This window comes from Phocoena sinus, chromosome 14 (assembly GCF_008692025.1).
Source record: "Phocoena sinus isolate mPhoSin1 chromosome 14, mPhoSin1.pri, whole genome shotgun sequence".
In the NCBI taxonomy this organism is placed as follows: domain Eukaryota; kingdom Metazoa; phylum Chordata; class Mammalia; order Artiodactyla; family Phocoenidae; genus Phocoena; species Phocoena sinus.
The window spans coordinates 40,163,240-40,176,078 of NC_045776.1; the positions used below are offsets into that span (position 1 = coordinate 40,163,240).

A 12,839-nucleotide genomic window follows, 5' to 3' on the forward strand; every position below is an offset into this window, starting at 1 on the left:
GGTTCATCCATTCATCTGTCGATGGACACCTTGGTTGCCTTTGGCTATTGTGAATAATGCTGCTATAATCTACCCCTTAAATATTGCTGATCTTCAAGGTTCTGTTCTCCTTGGACAGTTTTACCTAGATTCACAGCTTACTGCTTACATGCTAGTGACTCCAAAAACTATACTTGTGGTTCATTTTTCCCTCTTTTGGGATTCAGATCCCAAATCTCTATATACATACTCTTGGATGTCACAGGCACCCTCAACTCAATATATTTAATACTGAGTTTCTGATTCTTGCCATCGCACTTTCAGTGTTCCCTCAACCCTGTGTTTCCTATCTCAGTAAATACCATTAGAGCTCCCACTTACCTATATCAGGCACCTGGGCATCACCCTCTGCAAACCACAGCACTGCCATTGGCGGAGCTCCCTGGGAAGCCCACTGAACTCCATGGTTGCCAGGTGACTACTTCTTACTTTGACATCCCCGAAGGGGGTCCCGAAGGATAATAAGTGCTTTGGCAAAAGACCCCTCTCCATTAGCCCCCTCTATACGCACCCTGTATTCCCTATAGCCCTTACCTGACTTTTTCTTCTCAGCACTGAAATAGGCTTACCACATAACAAGCACTCAATACACTCCATACACGTGTTGAATGAATGAATTAGACCTTGACCTCTCCCTTACCCGTGCTGGCTATTTTGCTTTCTAAACTATACTCAAACCCACCTACTTCTCTCTACCGCAGCTGCCACCATCAGCTAATCTAGATGCTCATCATCATCCTCCACTTTGTGTCTCCACTTCTAATCTCATCCCCTCCCGATCACTTTCATACAGTTGCCAGAGTGACCATCCTAAGATAAAAATGATAGAAGTTTTACTTCTCTACTTAAAACACCTCAACCATCACTTTCAGGATAACAACTCAAAGTTCTTCACTGGCCTCACAAGGCCCTTCCTGATCTGCTTGTCCATCCAACCCTCCTTCTGACTACTACCTTGATGCTGCAGCTCGTTACTGAATGCCTTTCAATTTTGCTAAAATGTCATATGCTTCTCCTATCTTCTTTCCAGGTCTTTGAAGATGCTACTCCTTCTGCCCAAACAATCTCTCGTTCCCTGCAGTCCCCCTCTCCCCAACACCTGCTAGCTCCTCCTTTTTCTTTGGGTCTTAGATGAGATGTCATTGCCTCTTGGAAGCCCCGTCTGACCTCCCTGCACCAGTCGTGGCTTTGCTGTCACTGCTAGGAGGATCACAGGATGCCATGGGAGCCCCTACCATAGCCGTTAGCACCCTGTAGAGGAAGTTGCCTGTCTTATTAGTGTCCACTATGGTGGGCCATAGCTCCATCAGGGTTGAGACCCTGACTTTCTTGCCCAAAACATACCCTCGGCACCTTGCATGGTGATGGGGCCATGGTAGAAGCTTCATATTTAATATGTAATCCTCCAAAAATAATTTGACTTGGGACATTTCAAACATCCAGAAAAGTAGAAAAAATTGTATAATAGCATAATGTACACCATACCCACCAGCTATGTTCTGTAGTTAACATTTAGCCATATTTTCTTCATCTAATCATCTTTCTCTCTTTGACAAATCATTTTGAAATAAGTCATGGAGAAAATGAATGAATTCTAAGTCTCACCAACATGTTCACAGACCATATAAAATAAGCTACTGAAGAAAAGGATAAAGAACCACGAATAAAAACCTTTAAATCTCTACTTAACTGTAGTCCAGTGAAATTCAGAAATGAGAACATTAAGCTGTGCACCAGATACTTTTTTATGAATGTACTCTCACTCCATCATTTAATTCTCATGAGTCTTACAAGGTCACCTCATTAATAAACAAAAGGAAATCTGTCAAGAACCTGTAGCTCCAGGAGGTAAAGGAGAAAGAAAATAAACATTTGCTGAGTGCCCATAATGGATCCAACACTTAACGTTACTGCCAATTATTCTCACAACAAACTCAAGATGTAAAAACTCAGTGAGGTCAAGTTATTTGCCCAGGATCTAAGGGAGGTAAATGGCTGATGCAGGAATTTGTTCCAAGTTCTCTCCCTTTCTACCACTATTCATTACTTTTAAAATTAAAAATATTTACTTTAAAATTATTTTTTGCTGTGGTCCGAGAGGGGTAAAACACATATTGCTTCTACAGGCGCAAGGAATGCTTAGGCTAACACTTTTTAGTTCTTTTTACGTCGGTGGTATAGATGAGGCAGAAGAAATTACAGCGGTGAATATGGCACAAGAGCGTGTGAGAGTCAGAAGCCAGGGTTCTGGTGCCGTGGCATTGTCACCAAATGTCTGACACTAGGCTAGTCACCCAACTCTCTTCACAAAGAACGTGCATCTGTCAGATGAGTGAGTTGGATTAGATTATTCCTGAGGTTCCTTCCAGCTGTTAGAAAACAAAACACCCATGAAACCCTGTACTTCTTAGTGCTTTGCTTCAGTCATCAGCTGGTGAGGGCCAGGATGTAGGTCTTGCTGATCCCAGCCTTAGACTCTGTGCATTCTCAGTTAATATGCCCACTGGGGGAACCAGCTGTAAATGTAGGCCAATTTTAATTGGAATGTTGGTCAGTACAACTAGAGTAACCTTCAAACTTCCAGAAGCAGATCTCCCACAGATTCTGACCCAATAACTGATGATGAAGACAGTACCAAAAGAGGAGCCAGGGAAAAGCTCCTCTTCAAAGAAAACCCTTGTTTCATCCTTACCTCCATGTGTATCCTCTGCTAGATAAGCCATCCCACCGATCACACTTACAATTTTATTTTTAAAGGCTGTCTACTCCACTAGAGAGTAAGCTTTGAGAGCTCTGTCTGTTCCCCTTTATATCCCGAGCTTGTAGCACAGGACTTGGCATGTAGTTGTCAATCAAGACATGCTTATGGAATGAAGGGCAAATCTCACCATCTCCAAGCATCCCAATCCAATTTACCTTCAAAGTTTGGCTCAGATGCCATTTCTACCTCCCCTCACCCCTCCCAAACGCCTTCATATTTTAACTATATTTCTCCTATGGTGTGTCTCATCTTGTGTATTTTATTACAGTTATTTACTAGGTATCTTAGCTCCCCAGTAAGGTCAAACTCAGACAGAAGCTATCTTCTGCTCACCATTAAAATCTTACAATACACAGTTCATAGTAGGCACTCAATAAATGTTTGTGGAAGGAGCACATCATTTATATATTGATACATATATGTTTACATATACACACACACAAAGTAATTGGCACAGTTCTTTACATATAGAAGACAATCAATAAATATTATTGAATAAATTAAGTGCTACTTCTCTCAAAGTTGTGGTGAGCCTCAATACCCTCAAACTGTAAACACTTGTAAAGTACTCCAAACCTTTTAAGAAAAGATGTGGGGGGCTTCCCTGGTGATATCCAGGTGGTTGGGAATCCACCTGCCAATGCCAGGGGACACAGGTTCGAGCCCTGGTCTGGAAAGATCCCACATGCCACGGAGCAACTAAAGCCTGTGTATCGCAACTACTGAGCCTGCGCCCTAGAGCCCGCGATCCACAACTACTGAAGCCTGCGTGCCTAGAGCCCGTGCTCTGCAACAAGAGAAGCCATTGCAATGAGAAGCCTGCACACCGCAATGAAGAGTAGCCCCGGCTAACCGCAACTAGAGAAAGCCCATGCACAGCAACAAAGACCCAACGCAGCCAAAAATAAAATAAATTAAAAAAAAAAACATGTGGTAAACTAGATTAAAAGTCATACAAATGGTCATAGCCTTGGATAATAATTTTCTGGGATTTTGTCCTAAGGAAATAAACAAAACCAAAGAAAAAACAAACAACTAAACTGAACCAACCAAAACAATAACAAAGTCTACAAAAAATGTAGTATAGCATTTTTTAGTGAAAAATTAGAAGATATTTTATGGCACATTGATACAACATAATACTATTCTAATGACTGTTCTGATGACTCATGAAAGATGCTTGTGATTAATATCAAATAAAACACAAAAATGCACATGTGCTATGTTATCCACTATAGAAAAACAGGAATACTTAAGGGAATAGCAAATACGCAAATAAAAAAAAAAAAAAGAAAAATAGTTATTTTGGGGTGGTATTGTTATGGGCGACTTTTTTCCCCTAAAGTTTCCTTTAAATTTCTTATTTTTATAATAAAAATTCTGGTAGAATCAACATAAAAGTTTCCTTAATGTGGCTGTATTTCCTATAGACAGTTATTTAGTGAGGACCAAAGCATAAATTACAATGTCTGTTAATAGCTATCGCTCCAGTATTTGACACTAGGACTCAAGTGATACCTGAGTAGGGATGCTATTCTGTGTCGTGAGGTACAAAGCACAGGCACGGTGTGCAGGTGCAGTAACAGATTTGGACGAGAAGAAAGCAGTTAGACCCAGCAAAGGAATCTCGGGAACCACACAACTGATGATGAAATTGTTCACTCAAGGAAACTATTAATACTAGCTTCCGAGAGGGTTAAATGAGGAGGCTGCAACCCAGAAGGGATATGAAGAGAAGGGAGAAGAATGAAGGATGGCCGTCTTCTTGGTTCTCCACCATCTCCTATTTCCTTACTGTCTACTATCTCAGACAAGGCTATAAACCCTGCCAGCCAAATGCCGCTGGCTGCCTGTTTTTTGTAAATAAAGTTTTATTGGAAGCCAGCCAAACCCATTCATTTATGTTTTCACGCTACAATGAATTGAATAGCTGTGACAGAGACTGTACGACCAACAAAGCAGAAAACTATTTACTATGTGGCTCTTTACAGAAAAAGAATTTGTCCCATAGCCCCATATATATAAGGAGGTTTATACACAGACACCTAATTTAGATATCAGGCCATCTTTTTCTATTACTTTTTCTTCAAACATGCCAGCTTGGAAGATAAATTATACAATCACCTTATTATCCAGACAGAATTTTGAGGGTGAAAGGGGGTGGACAGCAGAAGTTAACTAGGACTGTCCTGGACACCAGATATATAGGCCCCCTCCTAGGGCACACGAGTGGGTTTCAAAGGGCACTCGGTGCCTGTCCAGGGACTGCTTTTTTTTTTTTAATGAAGTATAGTTGATTTACAATGTTGTGTTAATTTCTGTTGTACATCAAAATGATTCAATTATACATATATATATACACATCCTTTTTCAAAAATATTCTTTTGCATTATGGTTCATCATAGGATTTTTTTTTTTTTTTTCTTTTTGCGGTACGCGGGCCTCTCACTGTTGTGGCCTCTCCCGTTTCGGAGCACAGGCTCCAGATGCGCAGGCTCAGCAGCCATGGCTCACGGGCCCAGCCGCTCCGCGGCATGTGGGATCTTCCCGGACTGGGGCACGAACCCGTGTCCCCTGCATCGGCAGGTGGACTCCCAACCACTGCGCTACCAGGGAAGCCCCATCATAGGATTTTGAATATAGTTTCTCATGCTATATAGTAGGACCTTGTTTATCCATTCTGTATATAATAGCTTACCTCTGCTAATCCCAACCTCCCACTCCATCCCTCCTCCAACCCCCTCCCCCTTGGCAACCACAAGTCTGTTCTCTATATCCATGAGTCTGTTTCTGTTTCATAGATAGGTTCATTTGTGTCATATTTTAGATTCCACATATAAGTGATATCATATGGTATTCATCTTTCTCTTTCTGACTTACTTCACTTAGTATGATAATCTCTAGTTGCATCCATGTTGCTGCAAATGGCATTATTTCATTCTTTTTATGGCTGAGTAGTATTCTGTTGTAAATATAATACATACTACATCTTCTTTATCCATTCATCTGACGATGGACATTTAGGGTGTCTCCATGTCCTGGCTATTGTGAACAGTGCTGCTATGAACTTAGGGGCTCATGTATCTTTTTGAATTATAGTTTTGTCTGGAAATATGCCCAGGAGTGGGATTGCTGGATCATATGGTAACTCTGTTTTTAGTTTTCTGAGGAACCTTCATACTGTTTTCCATAGTGCAGCCACTTACATTCCCAACAACAGTGTCTGAGGGTTCTGTTCAGGGACTGCTTTCATGTGCACATGGAAAGCTCAGGCGGCTCCTCTTATTGGTTCTTCCTATTTCAATTGCCCTCAGATGCCTTTCTACTGCCTTCCCTCTGTCTCAGCTCTGTCCTAAGGCCAGTTCTGATTGTTGAAGAGGGCAGCTCTTTGGGCACCGCTCAGGGTACATACAGCATCTCTACTTTCATTAGAGCAAAAGGGGCGAAGTTTACTCATCCTATTTAAATAAACCTTAATTATCTCAAATCATTACAAATAAGAATTTTGTACCTGTAAATTTCACTTGGTTTAATATCTAGGCAACTCCTTAAAATTCTACTCTTCTTAAGAATTTTTGGTTTCTCTTCTCAAATGATTCATTTAAAAATGAACATCAATCATAGCATTTATCACAAAGAGACCCCAAGACAAATATGGTATATTACCCATTGATTGTGCTTTTAAGACTCACCAATACTGTTTGGAGAATTATTGAAGAATAAAGTTTCTAATTTATCCTTCCAGAATGATAAACAAAAGAAAACAACACATACCCTCCCACACACCTATTTTCCCCCTAGTAAAAATTTTGATGCTGTGGGCAAAAAGTAAAACAAAAGATGTTTAGAACACCCTTAATGAAATCTAGGACTTTACACTTCGTGAGACTATTCTCGGTGTGAACAATAAATAGCTCAAATCTTTGAAACCCCACTGGATGGCTTTCCAAATATTGCCATCTGGTGGAATTTCAGTTAATTGTTCCTTTGTTCTAGTGAGCTCCTGGAATAGAAGATGGAACACCAGTGGGAAACAACAGAAGGTCAAATGATTTTGTCTCAAACACAAATCCCAAACTGAAAAAATGAGGCTTCCTGAGCTTTCATCTCCTTTAAGACGCCCACCCCTACTGTAAAGTCAACAGAGAAGTTGCCTGGATTTTTAACAAATAATCCCTTCTTCATAATTAGAAATGTCATGAGGTCATTTGACTATATCTTAAAATTCTCTCACTTCACTTCTCACCAATAAGATCTCCAAAGTTAAACTTTAACTTGCTTGAGCATTTTTAGAGGAATTGCGGATAACACTTAATTAGCCCTTAGTACATACGGGAAATGGAATGTAGTTTGAAAAACAATGTTTTAATGAAGCATGTTTACTCGAATACTCGCTTTAACTGTATAATGGAATTTTGAAAATAAATTTGTTACAAAGGCATTAATAATACGCACTCCAATTTAATCTGTAAACAGGGAGTCATGCAACATAATTTACGTTGAAATCTTACCTTGAGCATCCAGGCTCTCTCCCTGGCTGTCGAGATGAAATGTTCCTCTGAGAAACAGGATACTGGGATCGTAAAAATGAAAAGAAAAAAAGCATTTACTGTGCTGAAAACATCAGAGCAAAGGGTTGTTTAGTTCACTGGGTGTGGCCAGCAATGGAAGAGAAAATTAAAAAGCACACATCCAAATTCGGTAGACTTTATCATATGAGAGAGTAACTCAGCCAAACAATAGGGTTGTCAGCTACATTATTATATCAGTTCTTGGGTTGATTAATCGTAGTTTGAGAGTATTTAGATAATGTCAGTCCTATGAAGAGAATTTTTTTTACCCTCCCCCCCATAGCCTCATGTGAGGAGAATCATGTGTTAGCAGATAACCCAAGGAACCAATGCCCCCAGTGAGGTATCAAATGCCAACGTCAATTAAAGTATTGACTTCCCCAAACTTGGGTTAATCTGCAGACTTTATATCTAGTATCAACACAGGCTTATTCTTCTAGTTAAAAGATGTGTGTAGGGACTTCCCTGGTGGCACAGTGGTTAAGACTCCGTGCTCCCAAGGTGGGGGGCCCGGGTTTGACGCCTGGTCAGGGAACTTGATCCCACATGCATGCTGTAACTAAGGAGCCCACGTACCGCAACTAAGACCCGGCGCAACCAAATAAATAAATATTTTTAAAAAGATGTGCTTAATTTTAACAGGACAAGCATTGCCAGGATCAAACTTCAAAATATATACACCATCAAGGAATTATTTACTTTCTTTATATGAATTTGCTATTTATCTTCAAAACATGCTCTGACTAAATGATAAGACAATAAACTTATGAAGGACAGGTCCAATTCCAGAGGTTGAGACATGTGTGTGAGCTGTGGGTTTTGAGGGGCCCAGGTTGGGGGTGGGGTGGATGATAACTGGGGAGGCTGCTTGTGGCTCATACAGTTGCTCCTAAAAAGGACCCGAGATACAGATGTGTGTGAGCCTTAGTGGTCTTCCCACCACACCCAAGAAACAGACTAGAAATGACCCCTCTCCACCTGCCACCTAAGCCCTCACCCTGCACATTGCTCTTCTGTGTTTTCTGTAAATGGCCATTTCAGAAATGCCTTTGGTGCTTGTTTAGTTTAACATCAATTGTATAAAAATAAAGTATTTGTGGCAGATCCAACACAATGTGATTAATCCCAGACATAGTTCTGGAGATGCCACTGGGAGAAAGATTTTAAGAAAGGGAAGAGGGAGGCATTATATATATACATATATATATATTTTTTCTTTTAATAAGAGAAAGAGGAGATGGTGAAAGGAAATAAAAGCAAATAACAAAATGTAAGTGCTGAGAGAATAAACAAAGGTGATAGCTGAATTTTCAATGTTATACCATTCAATAAGGGAGTTCAAAAGTAATTCATAGAATTTGGCTTGTATAAAAATCAGAAAATTTAACGTGGATGGTTTCAAGAACTGACCTCGGATAAGCTGACAATTTTTTCCCTTCAGACAGAACAGGTAGAATTTCTTCACATATTTTACGGAATTTAATTTTATGAGTGTTTCACATTTTCCCCATAATTTAATGAGAGTTGATCATACTAAAAAGATCAGGTTTAAAAAAATCTGTCCCCATCCATGTCAGTTTCTTTTCCTAAGTCCATCTTTGAGATATTTTAACTGAATCAGAATAAAATTTTCATTTGCCCTCTTTATTTAACTAGTACCAGTAGCTACGTTACTAGGCGAAGTATTGGCTACCAAGCTAGGAAGCAAGAGTATAAGGTTCCTAGTTTATCTGTAAACCAGATAATTAGCCCTTAGAAAATTCGGGACCAGCTGTATACAACTGGTCTTTTCTGTTCTGACAACAAGAGCCCGTTGCTAACATTCTCAACAGCTGCAATGGATCAGTTTGGAGAAGAATGAGACCATTTATTGAATACCCCTGCACAAGTCATTTGACATATTTTATCTAATTTAATACTCAAAACCATCTTATTACAAATGAAAAAACAGAGGCTCAGAGCAGTGGAGCAGTTTCCCAATATCATGCAGCTCAACTAACAAGTTCTAATTGAGTCTGACAGACTCTGCTCTGTTGTCCACACAACACCACGTTAAAAGCCAGGCCTCCGACATCGATTCGAGACACCTGGAGAGCTCTCGGTCTACTCCTGGGATGTGGTAGGTGCTCAATAATGCACAGCCTTGTGAGGGTGGAGGTCTACGGTCCCCACTGGTGGGGATGGCAGGGAAGGCAAAAAGTGTTTTCTGTGCTGCCTGGCATAAGCAGAACAGTTATTGTCTCTAAGTTTCACTTTTTAAAAAGATGAACTCAAAATAGGTCACTATGTAAATGTGAAATGCAGAACTATGAAACTTTTAGAAAAAATTAAAACAGGAGAAAAGCTTTGCAATCTAGGGCCTGACAAAGAGTTTTAAGTTTTTGACAACAAAAAACACAATCCATACAAGGAAAAAATTGATAAATTGGACTTCATCAAAATTAAGAACTGTTGTCCATCAGGTGTAAATATAAGGTGTAATTAGGAGAAAATATTTGCAGACCACATATCTGACAAAGGACAAGTATCTAGAATAAGTTAAGAACCCTCAAAACTCAGCTAAAAAAACAAACAACTAGGAAATGGGCAAAAGACACTGACAGACATTTCACTGAGGAGGATATACAGATAGCAGATGAAATGATATTCAATGTCATTAGCCATTAGGTAAGTGAAAAAAACAAAACCATAATGAGATATCACTAGACATTTATCAGAAGGGCCAAAATAAGGACAAGTAACAATCCGAAATTCTGATGAGGATGAGAAGTAACTAGACCATTCATATATTGCTTGTGAGAATATAAAATGGTTCAGCTACCCTAGAAAACATTTGACTGTTGTAAAAAACAAAAGAAAACAGAACCAAAAATGAAACATGCAACTACCATACAACCCACCAACGATACTCTTGGCATTTTTCCAGAAAAGTTAAAACTTTTCTTTATTAGCAGATTTATTCATAGTAGCCAAAATTGAGACAACACTGATGTCCTTTCACAGGTTAATGGTTAAACAAACCAGTATATCCATAAAATGGAATGCTACTAATCAATTAAAAAAAGAACTACTGATACCTGCAAAATCCTGGCTCAATCTCCAGAGAATTACACTGAGTGAAAAAAGCCAATCCATAGGTTAGATACTGTATGATTCCATTTAGCTAACATTCTTGAAATTAGAAAACTACAGAAAGGGAGCAGAGACTAGTGGTTGCCAGGGGTTGAGGAGGGAGTCGGGGCTGGAGGGAAGAGGCTGTGACTGTAAAAGGGCAACACTAGGTACCTTTGTGGTGACATAAACATTCTGTACCTTGCACATGTATCAATGTCAATTACCTGGTTGTGACCCTGTACATAGAGCTTCCAGATGTTACCATCGAGGGGGAAAATGAGCAGAGGGTACAGAGGTCTCTCTGTATTGTTTCTTATAGCTACATGTTAACGTACAATTGTTTCAAATTAAAAAGTTTAACTTAAAAAAAAATCAGGAGATTGGACAGCAACTAGAATTGAGCAAGATACCTCCTTTCTTTTTGGCTTTTTTTTTTAACCTTTTCAGAGAAGAACAAAAGCCCCAAGGCAGTGGACCAGTTGGGTCAGGAACTTGTTCCATGTTGCGCAGATCCGAGAAAAATAATCTCTCACCCACAACCTTAGCATTCAGAACTCATGCCAAGCATTCGCTGTCCAGTCTTGCCTGTCTTGGAATCTTCTCTGCTGTTATGCTCTCTTGCTCCTACATTTACCTTCCCAACCTTAAAATTCAAAACACTGACACAAATACACACACCCAAAACCAGAAATGACTTCTAAATAGCAGTGTGATACACTCTGCATTTTGGAAACCATCTCTTATACTTTTGAGTTCATGCTTTCCATAAATTTTCAAAATTCCCACATCTTGTTGGCACAGGAATAGAATTTCATCCTTTGTGGTTCGTTGATGACAAGGCAGGTGTTCTCTATTCTAACTTGGGCCACACACTAAATAAGGCTCTAACTGTAATCCCCCCACAAAGAGGAGCTGGCGGACTTTCCCTTCACCTTAGGAGAGACCCCATTGACTTTTCCCATTTTGAGCACTAGGCAGCCCTCAGAAATAAACAGCCATAAGCCAGCTGCCTTCCCCTGGCCTGTCTGTTGGATTTGTTTTCCTTAAAAAGACCAAATAGCTTTGTTAGGATAAGAGTCATGACATGGTCGGACTCTTTTAACAAAGCACATTTTGTTTTCCCTCAACCTCTGGAAATTTCAAATCCTCTTTCTTTGAACAAACTCAGAATTCTGGCATCCCATGTGTGGGGCACAGCAGAACTTCTGTCCTAGCTCCAAAATCACCCCCAAAGGCTGCTTCCTTGTCTGGCCATAAAACCGCAGGCACATAACGGATACATCAGAATGAAAACAGAGTTGTAAAAATATTGCCAATCATGCCATACCATTGAAAGGAAGAGTTCTTTTTTCAATGCTACGTATCTAGCCAATGAGGCATCTGCTCAATGCAAGGTCAAAGCATTCTCCTTGCAAACAGCCAGGAATTATAGCCTCCTGCCAGCTGCTCCTAGCTTTTCGGAGAAGAGAACGCTGCTGGGATCTGAACCTAGGTTTTCCTACCAGGAGTTAACTCAGCTTTTTTGGATCTTCAGAATGAGCTGTATCTTGAATTCCAAACTCCCCGTAGCAGCTTGGAGATACTGAATCACTCCAGTTGTAGATCACAGTCTTTAGTGTGGGAGGTCCACAGCTTTCTAGGAATAAAGCAGCTTGTAAGCAGCTTGGGAGCAGAAGGTCACAGAGGATGACTCCTTACACAGATTCTACTTCATGTCAGCCTTCCAGAGTGCCCTCCACCAACCACTGCCTCAATTAGGGGTCTCCAGTTGGGCTCAGGGCCTTCCCAGAGGCACCGGAGAGAGGCCAAGAGCCTGCCCAGTTCAACTCCCTCAGGGGACCAGAGGCATGACTGCTGGGAAGCAAAGAGCTGAGCACACAACAGGGAAACCAAACCCAAATGAGGTTATCTGGCAAGAAAATGTCAAACTGCACCGAATCTTGGGTATTGGATATGGTACAATGCATTCCTTGACTTAAGAAAGGCAGACTACAAATGACCCATATTGTATATAAAAGGGCTTTTGAAAAATTGTAGTTGGCTGATAAAGGGATTTTGGGGGGATATATTAAGAATGGTAATGATGTTATAAACTTCTTACGGTCATGTGATTTGGGCTTCTATAAAAATAAGAGAATCCCAAGAGACTATTTTATAATTAAATAAAAATTCAGTTCTTTTCATACAAACTGGGCCTAACCCTCTCTTCTAGAATACTCCTTGATCCATCTGCTGCTACCTATAGAAGTAGACAGATTGACCTTTCTATTCTAGAATAGTCATAGTGTTAATGTATAAAAGAAATTTTTAAAAATGATGAGACAAACTACATGAGAAATACCACATTCACTGTA

At 40.1% G+C, this 12,839-nt stretch overlaps 1 protein-coding gene across 1 annotated transcript in view; it reads right to left on the reverse strand.

The window, feature by feature from the left end:
- The window catches only part of MAPRE2 (microtubule associated protein RP/EB family member 2), a 164,332-nt gene that overhangs the window by 129,839 nt on the left and 21,654 nt on the right, over positions 1-12,839 (reverse strand). The window contains exon 2 of the mRNA XM_032602450.1: positions 7,312-7,373. The gene's annotated coding sequence lies outside the window, so the exon portion shown is untranslated. The remainder of the gene's footprint in view (positions 1-7,311; positions 7,374-12,839) is intronic.